This window comes from Choloepus didactylus, chromosome 20, assembly GCF_015220235.1.
Source record: "Choloepus didactylus isolate mChoDid1 chromosome 20, mChoDid1.pri, whole genome shotgun sequence".
Lineage (NCBI taxonomy): Eukaryota > Metazoa > Chordata > Mammalia > Pilosa > Megalonychidae > Choloepus > Choloepus didactylus.
The window spans coordinates 5,728,597-5,744,980 of record NC_051326.1 but is presented as its reverse complement, the minus strand read 5'-3'; the positions used below and the strand labels follow the sequence as shown (position 1 = coordinate 5,744,980).

Sequence of the window (16,384 nt, the reverse complement as noted above, 5' to 3'; positions counted from 1 at the left end):
TAAAACAAATGGCAGGCTCCTGAAATTAGCGAGGAGGAGAGGACAAGTGCCACGTTACTTGGCTACATTGAAAAATAGTGACTAGATAACCTTTCAACATATTCAATAAGGAAATGAACTTTTAAAGCATCCTTTGGTTCCACATTTTGGTGATGGTGGAAAAGAAAAGGTAGAATGGAAAAGGGGTAGATTTAAAGAGGGAATGAGAGAAACAGGAAGTTGGAGGTGTCAGCATAGCGGTTTCTTCTAGAAATCCTCTCCTCTGTGCACCCATACCATCTTTTTATTTCCCTTGACCTGCTGAATTGCATTTATCTGTCTTTCCTATTAGGCATAAATTCCTTGAAGGCTGGGATTGAGTCTTATTTAAAATGATTCCATGGTGACCACACGGTGCTTGGCACATTTAACTCCATAAATATTTGTTTTAGAAAGTGGGTTAAGCACTGTTGACTGCTCACTGCTCTTTAAGAGCTCTGTTCCTTATTCAGAGGCTCCACCATGAATGGCACTACTACAATTCAGAGCAAAGTGGCTTACCAGCTCTTGCTTTCTGATGAAAGGGATGATAATGATAATAACTATCATGTATATTTTCAATGGTGAGGGATGATAATATTTTCTTTAAAATATAATCTCTTTTTCTGTTGAAGGATCCTGTGAATTACTATTTTAAATAGAAACCTCTTTTAGAGGTCAAACGGCTTACTCAAGGTCATAGGACGAATCAGCTGTGGAATTGGGGGTTTTTATCTGTCTGGCTTACAGACTCTTGCCTGTGTTTCGTCTGGTAATTTCCTTTGAGCTAGTGGAAATCATGGTGAAGACTGAGGAGCTTTCCCGCTCACAAACTAAAAATGAGGAAAGAGTTAAATAGGTGGTTTCCTCTGAGGAAAGCATACCTTTATACCAAAGGAAAACTAACAATTTTGTACATAGAATTTTAATTTATTTCATAATTTCCTCTTATTTTTCATATAGTTCCCCATATGAACAAGAAACATGAAAGAGATAGGCTGTTCCTAACAAATCATCAAGCACCTTATATAAAAATTCAGAAACACTTGAACTTCTGAACTTTGTTTCTGTAATAAACAAAATTGATGTTTTTCCATTAACTCATAACATCAAATGCCAAATAATTCCAGCACACAGAAACTGCTAATTGAAAGTCAGACTCTTACAGCATTGTGATACATTAAAAATAAAATATTACAAGTAATTCAAGTTTACTGATGATGCTTAATGTGCCTCCACTGGGACATTTTACTCATAATTTAAGATTGGATTTCAAGAAATCAGAAATGAACACACTAATCACAGATTAAGCAACCTAGTGCAAAATATCAAATACCAAGACTCCTATAACACTTGAGTCCTACTGTTTTAAGAAACCTTAACTAGTAATAAACATTCTCAAATATAAAACCACAGAAATAGTAGGGTCTGGTTATCTGCATTAGAAAAAAAATTCAGCCAGTATCCAAAAAACATTTAGCTAGCGTGTTAATGATTTGCAAAAAAACTGTATTTACATACAGCTCCTTTGAAGTTCATAGTCTTTCAGAGCCTAACAGATTACAAACAAAATCCAAAGAAAATAAAAAAAAAAAAACACACTTAAAATGACATATTTCTATTTTTAGAAAAGTCCTGATAGGAACAAGAATTTTTAAAAAATTAGACATTCCGTGGATCTATAATAACTGCAAGTAAATTGAACTGACTTATAAATGCTTTGCCTTTTATAAGCTGTGCTTTGTAAAAATGAAATCTTTTTAATTAGAAGGCTCTACTTTCTATTAAAAGCTCAGCAATTATTGCATTAGACACATTGAACTTGAAGGCCACTTGGTGAATGAGAATACTCCAAGTCTTAATTGTCATTTAGAACAAAAGGAATAGATAGCTCACCTGAAAATAATCCAACAAATTGTTGGAAATGCTGTGAATTATGTTTTTTTTTTTTTTAAATAACAATTGTGCCAAGACAGCAGACCGTCTGTATTAGGACTGCAAGAAGTAAGGTTGTGGCAAAATGCAGAGAAAGCCTAGGCTTCAGGAGAGAGAACCGATTTGCATGCTTAGATCGGCTGAGAAGGATATAGAATGTCTCTTTAATACATTCACCGGCACCTTATGATTAAAATGTCAAACCTCTTTGAGGATTCTTCCGTAATTTGCTATTCCATTTCTGTTTCATTCATGAAATAGTTTCCAAAGCATCCTCATATCCTTCCATTTGTAAATTCTCAATGAATCAAGCTGGGAACAACTCAAACTATTTTGATTCACTTAAGAGAGCAGAATTTATCTTTAGAAACAAACTGTAAGTAAGAAATGCAGTGTTGAGGTCCCTTCACAGTGTGAACCCGTTAAAGTAACTATGGTTCAAAAGACCCTGATCTACATGAGTGGAACACAGAGTTACCACAGTCTAGGTTTATAGTCCTCTGACTTATTAATGGCAATTCTAGTAAATAGATGAAAATAATATATTATTTTTACTTATTAAGAGGTCAAGGAGAGGAGGATAAGTGGATCACACATGTGGATTAAAAAGCACGCGTAAAAGTATTAACATAATAATTTTATATCTCTACTAGAAAATAAATTATTCAACAGTCTCTAGCTTTTTTCTTTTAGTAACATAAAGATAGTTAAAGCAATGTTAATTTTGCACAGAGTTTTAGTAGATGATTTAATTTCTTGAGATAATTAGCAAGGGTCATGCAATCTATTCTTATTAGAACAAATATTTAATTGACAGATGTTGTAGAGTACCTACAGTGATAGACATTGTACAGATACATGGAAAGAAGAAAAAAGTCATTAAAATCTCTGCTCTGGAGGGCCATAATTTCATTTTATAGATATGTCTTTAAATAAAATTTTCTCTTAGCATAATATATATCTTTTTTAATGTTTTGGAAGGATATATTAGGCAATTTATATGGACTCACATCCAGTTCATATATTCCATCAATTATGTGAATTAACCATGGGATAGTAGAAAGTTCAATCATTTATTAAATTATTTCTGTGCCAATTGATACTTCAGGAAAATTAACATGTTTATATATATATTATATGCATAACTGAGATGGGCATTGCCCATTTCTAAACAGATTAACTGAATGTGATATCTTCTATAAAAAGAGCCTTTTGACCTTCTTGAATAATCACTAATCTTAAGAGCATAAAAATCACTCAACACAAAGAAAAAGACCTTTAGAACAACAATGAAATATATTGCGCTTGTGAATTAGGAAACACGTTTGACATTTGCTGTGCTGTCATTCTATCAAACTCGGCAATGCCTGGAATCCATAGCGATATGTCACCCAAGCAGAGAACCTAGAGTTTGCCCAAGATCACATTCCTAATCACATATATGATTAGCATTCACAGTATAGCCAATCAATGCAGAGCACTTAGCAACTGCTAGTCTCTCCAGCTCTGCAGAGGAAACTGGCACTCAGAGCAGCCCCGAGTAGGTTAGCAACGGCAAGTGGCATCTAACCCAACAAGTGTTAGGCTCAGAATCTATCTGAGGCAGATGTCATAGCATTTCAGTAAAGGTTTACCATCAGGGGAGAGGTCAGATTCAATTGTTAACTGGAGAATGTGCTCAGAAACTCACTACTGCTTCCTCCACAACTTCCAGAATTTAGCTGGGTTCTCAATGAGGGAGAGACTGGGCCTTGCTCTGGCCTTGCCCCCACCCGCCAAGCCCCTCCTCCCCAGGTGCTCCAGCGTCGCCACAGGTACACAGGTAAGAATCCATGACATTTCCTGAAGGGGGCATTCCTGCTGGCTGTGGTCATCTTTCCTAGTGCCTGGGAGAGGCCATCGCTGGGGAAGGAACAGGAGGGAATGGATAATCTTCAAAATGCCCAGAGCTTTAATGGTCAGGGAATTTTTATGAAAGGAAGAAAGGCAGGAAATGAGGAGGCAAGGAAGAAGGGAAAGGAGGAGAGAAAAAGAGGAAAAGGAAGGAAGACAAGACAATAGGCAGGTCGATATCTTGCTTTGTGACACCTGTCCAGCAAACCCAGCCTGGTGAAAAGCCTTGTAAGTTCTTCAAAAGCCCTAAAGGTTTTAAAAAGCTGCGCACTTCCCCTAGGCATTCTTCCTGGTTTCCCCATGCCCACCCTTCCTTCATCCAGAGGATTCCCACGGAGGCTGCAGACAGGCATCTCTGATTGGGGTTCTGCCTTCTAGGAGCCCGGGGAGCACTGGCAGGGCCCACACTGTGTTCACACTGCAGCTTGCTCGCACCACCAGGTCCCAGTCCCTGCAGCTGCAGCAGTTTGGGAAGAGGCAGGACCCGGAGGACAGTAGGGCTAGCACCTGCAGTGTCCCCGAATGTGGGACCCCCTGAAGAAGTCTGTGCTTAGGGCAGGGAGGGAATGGAGAAAAACCCTGGGCAGCCTGCAAACAGGAGCTGCAGATTCCATCTGATTTGCCCCTTCTCTCAAAAAACCTGAGGATTCCAAAGAAATTGACTGAGATGCAGAGGACGCCAGAGAGACCAGGCTAACATCCACTGAGGGAGGTGTACCAGAGGCGAGGGGCAATGGGAAGGAGATGGAAAGAGAGCTTCAAAGGAACAGAGAGGCAGAGCAGGAAGCTCTGTGATGTGGGAAGGGACGCCTGGAGACCAGCTTAAAAGATGTGCTGCAGGAGCAGACTTTATTTTGGGAGATTACAGCATTGTCACTGAGGATGCTGAAAAGTGCAGAGAGAAACGAGTACTTCCACTCAACATTACTTATTAATTTTCCATTGCACAGACTAGAAGTCGGTTGATTTTTCTTCAGCTCCATGGCTCTGGGCTTCAGTTTCTCATTTGGAAAACAAGGGGATTGGCCTCAATGCCTTCTAAAGTCTCTTCCCAATTGGACGCTTTATAACAGTTAGCCTATGAGCCAGGGAATCCAAGACCAAACATCTCCCTGATTTAATCCCAGATTCCCTCTTTCCCTCCACCACCCATTAGTCAATGCAGTGCAACACCTGCCCCGTTCATGGAACTGATGCCAACTCTCAAGAGATGACAAGGAATAAGTCTCGATTATAACAAATGATTTGTCCTTCTGCCCTAGAGTAAGGAAAGAAGGACTAGGGAAGGCAGTATGATTTATGCTTTGGTTTTCCAAGATTTCCATTTTCCAATTTCATCTATTTAAATCAATCAGAAATTCCTTTGAGGGGTTGCAAATAGTTGGACCAATAAAAGGGGCAACAGAGCTCTCTAGAATGATCTGCCTTATTTGGGGAAATTTTATTTCATTTCATCTCATAAATTGGACCTGCTCTTTCCAGGGGAATCAGTGGCTATGGTCACACACTGGCCACACTCCTCTCTTGTCTGCTCGCCTCATGTCACCCTGCCAAGCTGCTTCAGTGCAGCATTTTCTGGGGTTATTAAACACTCGAAGCTTAAGGAGCATGCACTAATGAGTAGGGTGCTCAATGAATGATGCGGGGGTCCGTCTCACACCATCTCCCCCCACCCCCGACACACATAGGGGGTTTAGACGCGAGTGGGGGTAAATGCGTTTCCACAAGAGTTTTATTCTGGATTTGTCTTAACCTGAAATTCTTTAATTTTTTTCTTAAATTTTAATACGTAGAAATAAAACCCCCTCTGTCCTCTTGTCTTCAAGTGGGAAGCCACACACAGTGTACAGCCTGTGTTCCCACATCCACCAGCATTTCCATTTCATTTTGGTCTCCAAAATATGGACAGGAGGGTAACTCCAGAAAAATGGATTCCCACCCTCCCGTCTTGCGGGGCACTGATCCGCGCGGCGCCGAACCCTCGCAGGGGCAGCTGCTTTCCTTGCGCCCACCCGCGCGTCGGTGGAGCTCCAGCAATCTGATTTGCACACGGGGTTTGACCTTGCAAAGACCCTTCCTCCAGTTTCTGGGCAAGGACCAACCCATGTGGACTCAAATCACAAACGACCTTTTCTCCTTTACAGAAACCCTGTCGAGCCGAACGTACCACCTCTGGTTTTGCGTTTCTCCACCCCGCACTCCCCAAGGCGACAACAGGATGCGAAGGCAGGGAACCAGTTTGCGTCCGGCGGCCCCCTGCAGCGACTCCGCGTCTCAGGCTCCTTTCCAAACAGACGAGTGCCTGATGCGGGAGCCCACCTCCTCTCTTTTATCTGCCCATTCATCATCACCACGAAAAATCAGAAATGAAAAATGATCGACTCGTTTCTAGACACGAAGGGAGGACTCTTACGCTGCACCTCACTCCGTGGGCTCTGAACACTAGCACCCCGCTTCGAAATCAATGCTGACTTCCATACCGTCTCGTCCCCTCTGTTTCACTTACAAACCCCTCTGCTGCTCTTCCCCGAGAGGAAAATGGTGCACCAGCCCCACCGAGGGCAGGCGGGCACCTCGCTGCAGCCGCTCAGTACTTTTACCAGCAGCCGGAAAACTTCGCAGCCCGTCAATGAGCTACTTAAACCTGTGCAAGGCAAGCCGCCTGTGTACAGACCCACTAAACAGCATCTCAGTGGCACGCTCTGCAAACCTAGCCTCAGACACCCCCCCCAAGCCGCATATAAACACCCCTCCCCCCACCCACCTTATTCCGAAAGGTCCCCCGCGCTACCTCCTAAGCAGCAATAACCAAAGTATTTGTCACCATGCACCTACACGCATCTGTGCAAAGCAAAGCAGGCGACAGTAGCGAAGCAGCTCTCTGACAACTGGCTGCGCTACACATGCAGAAATGCGAGGAAGACCGTCTTTTCCACTTACAGTTACAGCGCTGCGCAGGGTCACAACGCAAAGATAACGCTCAACACTTCTTTATACGTGTACGTGTGTGTGTGTGTATTTAATTCGGGTAAACGGTGCAGCCGTCTGGTGTGCGGGTCTCCGCGCTGCCTCTTCCTCTGGAGCTCTCGGCTGCTCAGATCCCTCTCGGATCGCGCCTCGCCAGCCCGGCCGCCGCCACCGCCACTCGCTCGGGCGAGTCTGCAGCAGATTGGGAATCCCATAGAAAACCGAAGGGCCCTGGGGCCGGCTGCGCAGGCGCGCGAGCCTCCGCCTCTCCCGGCCCCCTCCCCTCCGCTCCCCTTCCTCCCCCCTCCCCCAGCGCCGCAACCGAGCAGGGTGCTCGGGAGCCCGGGACCGAGCCCGCGGGGCGCATGCTCAGTTGGAGGGGCGCGGAGTCGGCGCGGGCGGATTCCGGGTCTCCAGGTTTTAGCAGAAACTCGACTGGAGGGTAGATAGGACCCGGGAGCCGGGCTGCGGCCCAGGTGGGCACCTGGTCGCGCGCGCGGGCAGGCGGGCTGGGCTCACGGCGCCCCGCGGCCACCGGACCTGGGGGCGCAGGGCCGGGGCCGGGGCGGGGACGCGTGGACCCTGCCCTTCGCCCCCGCTCTCGGGCCTGGCCGGCCCGCGGCTCAACCCTTGGTGGCGCTGTAAGGTGCAGGAGAGCGCAGAAATCCCTTTCTCGGGAGGAGGCCTGAGAGCAGGGCTCCCGGGCTCCCCGAAGGAACGGTTATGGTAGTCATTTTGGCTGAGGGGCCATCTCCTCCGGGGGTCTCATGCTGGGAGTCCCGGGAGCCCCAGGTCCAAAGCAGGTGTTGGAGAAACGTGTGCTTCTGGCCTTGCGAACTTGGACGAGTCATGCTAACCGTTAACAAAGGTTGAATAATAGGCGCCTTCTGTATGCGCTTTGTAAACGCTGTCGAATATGTCGTGCGTGGGAGGGGATGGACTATCCTGCGAATCCAGGGTGGGGGGCTGGGACAAGACGGTCTCCCCAGGCCCCCCTCGTGTCCCCGAACGACGCCCAGGCGTGCCAGCCCTGCCCCGTCCCCTTTGGTCTGCCAAAGCCTAGAAGACTTGGCAAGGAGTCGGGCCCAGGAAAAGTCTACTCGCTGTCCTCCCAGGAAAGCAGGGAGACTTCCCAGATGTCCCCACCCCCGCTCGGTTACCCCAAGTGTGTGTTCATGTGCACCCCCCAGCAGTTTATTCCCTGGCCACCTGCGGCCTATCAGGCGCTTTTCTAGGCACTGGGGATACAGGCCGTTTACATTCAGGAGAATTTTCCGAGGGAAGGGAAGGTCTGTGGGCCCCACGAGGAACGCCGTTCTCCTCCAGCAGAGAACTTGACAGTTTGCAAAGCGCCTTCCACAACATACGACGTTCAGGGAGACCGCACTTAACCTTTCGGCGCAGCGGACCCAAGAGCGTCTTCCGTGGCAAACTGGGCTTTGCAGGGACAACCCTCCGCTGCCCGGAGGGAGCTCCTCCTGGGGGGACCCCAGGAGGCAACGAACTCCAGGCTACCAAGGCGGCACCTGGAGAACCCGGCTCGACGCTTCCCCGCCCTGAAGGCGAAGTCCAAGGCGCGGCCTCGCCTTGAGGCCAGCCGGGTCGGCCCGGACCCCCGGGCCCGGCGCCCCTGGAAGGCTGTGCACCCGGTGAGCGCGCTCTCGGGACTCGGGACCCGGCCCGCGCCGGGGTTCCCGGGCAGGGTGCGGGCGACTCGGGAAACCCGGAGCGCGGAGCGGCGCGGAGCAGGGCGCGCGGCTTGGCGCGCTGCGGCAGCGGGCACGCTCCTCGGTGGCGCGGCCGCGCTCGGGAGGCGGCTCTGCGCTCCGGGGCCGCAATCCGCACTGCGCAGCGGGGTCCCCCGCGCCGCCCCGCGTTCCGCCAGGTTCCCGGGATGGGGTGGTGATGAGGAGGGCTGGGCGGGTGGGAAAAGTCAGTTCTGGACAAGCTGCCTCTGTTGGTCTGGAGGCCGTCTCCGAGGCTTTCAGAGTAGTTTCCCTTCTTTCATAGATTCCCCCCGCGAAAGGAGTTCGCGCCGGGCTCTTTCGAAACAGCCTCCCCCCTGCAGTCGGCTTCAACCCAGGGGTCCCGAGGCCATGTCTCCGCTGCAAAGAGGCCTACCTATTTCTTGCGCCCTGGAGGTCTCTTTCGTGGCAGTGTTTGGTTTCAGACAACTTACTTTCAACTTGTGTTTAGGAGAATCTGCCCACTGATGCTTTAAACCGTGCTCGGTAACGGGCCGGCTTTGATTTAGATGCCTGCGCTTTTGTAAAGCAGCTTCATCCAATTAGGCAGGCTTTTTTGTTTGTTTTAAAGCTCGGTAGTTTCCATTGCGCTAAAGCGTTGAATGAAGTCCTTAATGTGATATCTTGATTTTTAATCGCCAACTATTATGTAGCTGTTAAAGCCCTAATCTTTTTTTGTTAAATTGTTTGTTTTTCGGAGGTGACGTTTAGTCGAGTCTTAAATGCAGCACGAACTGCAAAGAGAAGCCAATTCTGGAAGACACCGAAGGGGTGCCATCGTTTAAATTGCAGAAAGCAGTTCCCCTCTTTAGGACGGTAGATTGAACTTTAAAAGAGGAACGTAGTAAGGATACTAAAAAATGAGGGCGCCTTCTGTTTCTTTGCTCCCTCAGACATTGTCCATGTCCTGGTGATGGCAGAAGAGCGAGGCGCGTCTGGGAGAGAGAGACACTGCCCTGCGTCGTGGAGGACGCCTGGCAGCTCTAGCAGTTGCCTCTTTACCTGAACTCAGTGTCGGCTTGGACATTTTTTCTTTTTTTGGGGGGGGGGGGGGGGGCGGTGCTGTAGGGAGGAGATTGTGTGTTCCTTCTTGCTTATGGGAAACAATCCTCACTTGAAACACTGAACAGGCATTTTCCTTTCCTCAGTTGAAAATTCTGTTCTTTATACATGTTTCCAGCCTTAGTTCCACCACAGCCCTTCCCAGGTTCAAACAAAGAAAGAAAATTAAATCAAGCCCAGACTACCGTTTAAAGTTGTACATTACTCCATTCTGTATTCCCACTAGCTTCACATGTGGTAGGGACAAACAGAGTGACAGTAAAAATGAAAAAATGCCAGCAGTGTAACAGGTCTAAGCTTGTGATCCTGTGAGCTCATTGTAATATTACTTGTTAGAAATACTTGTATATAAAATATGAGTAAAGAAGGGTGGAACTAAGGCATGAGGGCAGTTAGGAAATTGGAAGAAAAGTAAAGTGTTTGAAAGACATCATTAGATAATAGAAAGAGATAGGAAGTGGAAAATGAGTTGATTCTCATTTAAATTCATAAAGAATTATGACAGTAATTTTCTTGTATGGGTAAAGTGCCTTTATTCAAAAAAGCCAAGGTTATTATTCCTTACAGAGGAGAAGCATTATGTAAGATAATTCTGTTTGTCCTTAGTTTTTATTCTATTTTTAAAATGTATGGTGTATTAGTTTCCTTAGGCTGCCTCAGAGTACCATGAAGTAGGTGGCTTAAAACATCAGAAATTTATTGTCTCACAGTTCTGGGAAGTAGAAGTCCAAAATCTGTAGGGGAAAATTCTTCCTTGCCTCTTCCTAGCTTCTGGTGGTTTGCTGGTCATCCTTGGGCTTTAGTCTCTGCCTCGGTGGTCATAAGGCCATCTCCCCTGTGTCTTTCTGTGTCTGATTCTTCCTTTTTATAGGGACCCTGGTTATACTGGATTAGGGCCCACCCTAATCAAGTTTGGTCTCATCTTAACTGATCATGGCTTCAAAGACCCTATTTCCAAATAGGGTCACCATCATAGAGGTAGGATTAGGACTTGAACAGATCCTTTTTGCAGATGCAACTCAACCTGTAACATATGGGTAGATCAAGACAAGAAAATAACTTCCTGTGCCGGTTTGGATATATTATGCAACCCCCCCCCCCCCAGCCCCCAAAGCCATGATCTTTTAATCCAGTCTTGTTGGGTGGAAACTTTTGATTGAGTGTTTCCATAGAGATGTGACTCACACAACTATGGGCAAAACCTATGATTAAATTATTTCCATGGAGATGTGGACCCCACCCATTCAGGGTGGGTGTTGATTAGTTCACTGCAGTATTTAATAGACACTCTTACTGACACAGATGCTGATGTTTAGAGATGCTTGGAGTTGTGGACAGAAGGATGTTTGGAGATGCTAAGCTAAGAGATGAAGCCCAGAGTTTGCCCTGGAGAAGCTAAGAGAGGACCCCCAGATGCTTAGAGAGAAACATCCTAGTAGAAAGAAGCAAGGATACACAGGAGCTGAGAAAGAGGAGCTAAGGCAGAAGCCCAGAGACATTCTGGAGAAAACCATTTTGAAACACAGCCTGGGAGCCAAGAACCAGCAGACACCAGCCACGTGCCTTCCCAGCTTTCAGAGGTGTTCCAGATGTCATTGGCCATTCTTCAGTGAAGGTATCCTCTTGTTAATACCTTCGTTTGGGCACTTTCATGGACTTAGAATTGTAAATATGTAATCTAGTAAATCCCCTTTATAAAAGCCAATCCATTTCTGGTATTTTGCATAATGACAGCATAAGTAACTGGAACACTTTCCTAAAGTCAAAAGGATGTTATCTGCTAGAATTCAACTTCACAGCAATTTTTCAGGTACATATAATGTTTCATTGTCTCTAGCTGTGGCCACATTTGAACATTCCACAAAGCAGACGCTTCTTAGGTTCTGCTGAATGAATCATTGAGTTTCCTGGATGTTTGTCAGAGTCTCAGAAATGGTCATAGCAAATGAAGGTAGTCTGCAACCTAAGGCATAGAAGATGCTTTATTCCATTCTCTCTTTCCTCATTTGGGCTTAACCTATAGACTCATAGCCATGCTCTTAAGCTGAGCATTCTCACACTATTGTTAGCAACAACTCTAAAGAAATGACAACAGCAGAGATGGATTATATGTGGCCCCTTTTTCTTTTCTTCAGTGACTTTTTACGCAGTTCTTAATTGCGTCTTTAATTGTGTGAATTGCCACTGCAAATAAAATCATGGGTCTACATGTGGGGTCATCAGTTCTTTGGAGACCATCTGATCCAGAAGGGCCTTCAAAGGCCCATCCTGCCCTAAAGCACATCTTACTGACAAGGTTCTCCCTTCAAGCTCCATTTTCCTTAATGTAGTTCCTTTGAGGTTTTCATGAAACTCAGAAAGCCAAAAGAGAATCTTAGCATGAAATGTAAGGAAAAATAAAAATAGTGACTTCTACACCCCTCAAGGTCATCAACAAAAACAAAATCCATATCCTTTTACCAAAAAATTTTCACAATTGAGTTTATAGTTTTGGTATTTGATTGTTTTTTCCGAGTGTCAATTCAGTATCAGTAGCCTATCTCTAGGTGAATGGATTGTGTTAGAAAGACAAAAATGCCCCAATAACTAAAGGTGATACTTAGCAGTGGATGCTGGTTGGATTTCTTTTGAAGTCATTCGTGATTCATTCATCAAACATCTGTTAAGCTCCCATTTATTCCAGGCAGTGTACTGAGCAATATACACAATATTCCATTTCATAGCAACCCTTTTTAACTATGAGATAGGTAATTATTATAACCCATTTTGCAGTGAGGAGGAAACCGAGGCAAAGCCTTTATCAGTCATATCTCCAGTGCCTTTTTCAGGGGTCTTCAATTTCTCCCTCTTCTATACCCACTTCAACTGGTATTTTGATTATAGTGTTATAAAGTACTGCTTTCTTGTCAGCCTAATGCACCTATGTAAGATAGGTCTTCTGAGTACTTTGATAATCTTATTTCCCTTCAATAGTCCCTATTTCCTACTGAGAAAAATGCAAATCCCTGCATTATGTATTCAGCATCTTTCACCCTGTTGTCCAGACTACGCATGCCTGCTTAACCACAGAACGTCAGTTTTACTTGGCCAGGAAATACCCAAATAAAAGTCTGTGTCTCCCAGCATCCCTGCTTTCACATCTATCACCTGCAGGAGGGAAGGAGCAGAGGGATCACTTACTTTTTAGTGTTCTTACCACTTTCCTCCTCTAAAGCTCATTTGATCATCCTAAAGAGGAAGTGATCAAGAAGAGAAAGAATAATCAATGATGATCTTAACTCTGGACTTTTCTCTCACTCTCCAGTTTCTTATTTAAAACTGCCTGCAGAACATCTTCACGCAAATCTCTTATAGATCATCTCCAAAGTAATCATCTCCCCTCCCCTCGCCTCCAGCAGTCTGCCCCGTCCTCTGTGCTCCTAGGATTTACTGATGCCCTCCTCCCCGACTCCTCTAAACCCCAGCTCAGGTGTCCCCTGCAGCCTCCCTCTTATTCCCCAGTGGCCTCTGCGAGCTCAGGCCTTCAGCGCCTCACTCTGGGACTTGTTCTTTCCCATACTCGTAACGGTGGCAAAAACTCAAAGACAATCACATCACTCCCTTAAATAAAACCCTTTTGTAATTTCCCACTCTAAACAATCAAAACCAGAATTACGTGACGCAGCACACAGGGCGCTTTATTTTCTGACCCTGGCAGACCTCTCCAGCCCGGTCTCCTGCCACGTCTATTTTGTGGCACCTGTATCTTCCCAGACGTGTAAAGCGGCTTCCCTTCTCTGTCCTCTGCTCCTGCTCTTTCTCAAACACTCTTGGGAGGCTCTTCTTTCCCTTGTCTTGCCCGGAGGACTCCTACCAATCTTACAAGTGCAGCTGAAATATTATCTCCTCGTGGAAGTCTCTTTTTCTTCCAAGCACACAGCCCACAGTCTTCAGGGTTCTTGAGAGGATGAACTGGGGCAGTCCATGTGAAAATACTTCACAAACTATGAAGCTGTATTTAAACATAAGATATTACTTAATGACAGTCCATCTAAGTTATCAAGTAAAAGCTATGTTCTCTGTTTTTTTTTAATTTCAAAAGGCAAAATGAACATGTGTCACTGGTGTAAGAACAAAACTCAGATTGTATTGACCAATGCATGGTCTTTGAATTTAGAGTCCCTAACTCTGATATAAAGAATTTTATAACCTTTATATATGAATGTCTTCCACTTTGGTTAATTTATTATCACACATATTGAATTTCTGTTACACAGTCTACATTCAAAGTATTTAAAAGCATTAAATAAACAAAATGACTTTCAGTGGTTTTCATTCCATCATTCTTTTTGTTTGTTTTTCTGGATGTTAGACATACATTGTAAGCTCTGAACCATAATAAAATACCTTGTACTTTATAGCTGTTAAATGATTTCACAATCTCAATCCTTATGTTATTTGATCCTAAGACAGATATCATTATCCTCATTTTATAGGTGAGATTACTAACCTATAAGTAAAAATCTCACCTTTTTAGGTCTAATTATAATACTTTCTAGAGGCTATGTGGCTATAATGTGGTGAAATTAGGTCCAACTCAGTAATCCAACACTAGGTTTCCAGTCACTTCTCTCTGATGTTGACAAAGCTCCACTGGTTTCCTTCTGTTCTCAGCTCCTGCTTCTTGCTGGGCATGACAAGATAGGAAGAATGCAATTTACTTTCACTTTGTCTAATAGATAAAAAAAGTTTGGCTCACATTGTTTTGCATGATTCAGAAACCAGTATACATTAAAAGCACAAAACAGAGTGTTGGGCATTCCATTAAGAGTTCATAGCCTAATTCCATGAAAATTTGCACTTAAACCACAAATTATACACTTATTAATGTGTTTTAATTTATACATTTTTGCCCCAAATTCAGAGGCCTTAAGGAATTGGCTTGTATTCGAATTGCTTGAAACATAACAAATTTTGATAGATGTTGCTATGAACTCTATAGTAGAATATTTGAGGCAATCCACTGATAATCTTTGTTAGAGATGCAGCTGACTGTATGATTTCAGACTGATTTGGTATATATTAGATTTTAATGAAAGAAACAAAATTTAAATGAAACCAGCAGAAGATCACTTATAATGAGAACAGCTTCAGTTTTACCTTTTTTTATGTAATTAATTTTCATGTAGGATTTTATTTGAAAAATATCACTGCTAATTCCTTTTAAACCACTGGGGGACTTGAGAAGGGAATAACTGGAGGTAAAAAGAACTGGAAGAATTTTTTTTATAATCACATCAAAAGTAATAAGCACTTGAGCCAGAAAAGTAGCAATGAAAATGGAGAGTATGAATTTGATATTGGTGGGATAGGATCAACAGAGTTTCTTACTTGATTATGAATGTAGGAGAAGGTGACAATTGTAAGATTTGGAATTGGGTCTTTGGGAAAATGGTTTTAATAGAAACAGATATGCAAATTTGAGGAAAAGGAGAGAAAGCTGATGTGCTTAACTTCTGGACATGTTAGTGAAACTGAAAGGCTGTTGGCATGTCCAGAAGTCCAGCAGACATCAAGAAACTGCAAATCTCAAACTTTGGTGAGAGATCTGCCTCTAGAAATACAGAACTGGTAGTTATTCATATACCTAATGGTCGAGGCTGTGAGAATAGATATGATTGATGAGGGAGGAGTAAGAAAGAGAAGGAACAAGAAGGGTATAACGAGGAATCATCGAAGTTTGTGGAAAGGAATTCAGAAGAATTGATTATGCACTTCTTATTCTCCCTATATATTTGTTTGCAAACTCCTAGACAGTTATGACTGTTCTACTCATTTTAGTATCTTCTAGTAGCATTTAACTTACTGTCTTTAAAAATGTATGTGGGATTAAAAGAATGATTGCCAAGGGTCTGTAGGTGCATCTAACACAGCTGAAGGATGGTGTGGTCCATAATTATAATTACAATAATAATAATAAAATAATACATGCATGCTGGTTGAACTGTTTTATAAAATATTAATTTGCAATTAAAATAACAACTATTAATTTATCCATGTATACACAATACATAAATGCATATGTGTATGTATATATAATGTAAATGTATACTTGTGTGTGTGTGTATGTATGGTTTTGTTTTCATATTTGGGATCTGTGGTAGATATTTTTGGCGGTGTATGCCTACCCCGTAAACCGGTATCTTCCCCACCTCCCTCCGCAAGTCTACTGTATCAGTTTCCTGGTTGCTAAAATAAATACGATACAATAGGTTGGCTTTACAACAGGAATTTATTGGTTCAGTTTCAGAGGCTAGAAAGCTGGCTTCTTTCTGAGATCAGTGTCTTTTGGCTGGCCAGCAATCTTTGGCTTTTCCATCACTTGGCAATTCACGTGGCTGTGTCTTCTTTCTCTGCCGAATTCTGTTGACTTCCAGCTTTTTGCTTCTCCCGTGGCTTCCTCTTCCGTGTCCAATTTCCTTTGCTTGTAAGTCCTCCCGGCGTGTTGGACGGAGGCCCCCCTCACTCAGTGTGGGCTCCTTAACTCATGACATCATCAGAGGTCCTAGTTACAAATGGGTTCACACCTCCCGGCTAGGGCTGGGGAACTGAGCATGCCTTAATGTGGGGGACAAGATTCAGTCCCCCGTGATATCTACCATGATTAATTCTGAATCCGTGGGAAAGCATGTCCTAACTTTGAAATTTTTTTGTTTTGTCAGTCATGGGGAGGATAGTGATGACTCAAATTCAAAATCCTTTTCAATGAATAATATAATGTTAAA

At 44.1% G+C, this 16,384-nt stretch overlaps 1 protein-coding gene across 1 annotated transcript in view; it reads right to left on the bottom strand.

The window, feature by feature from the left end:
- The window catches only part of VSNL1 (visinin like 1), a 105,995-nt gene extending 98,940 nt beyond the window's left edge, over positions 1 to 7,055 (bottom strand). Inside the window, exon 1 of the mRNA XM_037813417.1 lies at positions 6,787 to 7,055. The gene's annotated coding sequence lies outside the window, so the exon portion shown is untranslated. The remainder of the gene's footprint in view (positions 1 to 6,786) is intronic.
- Positions 7,056 to 16,384: the final 9,329 nt, after the last annotated feature.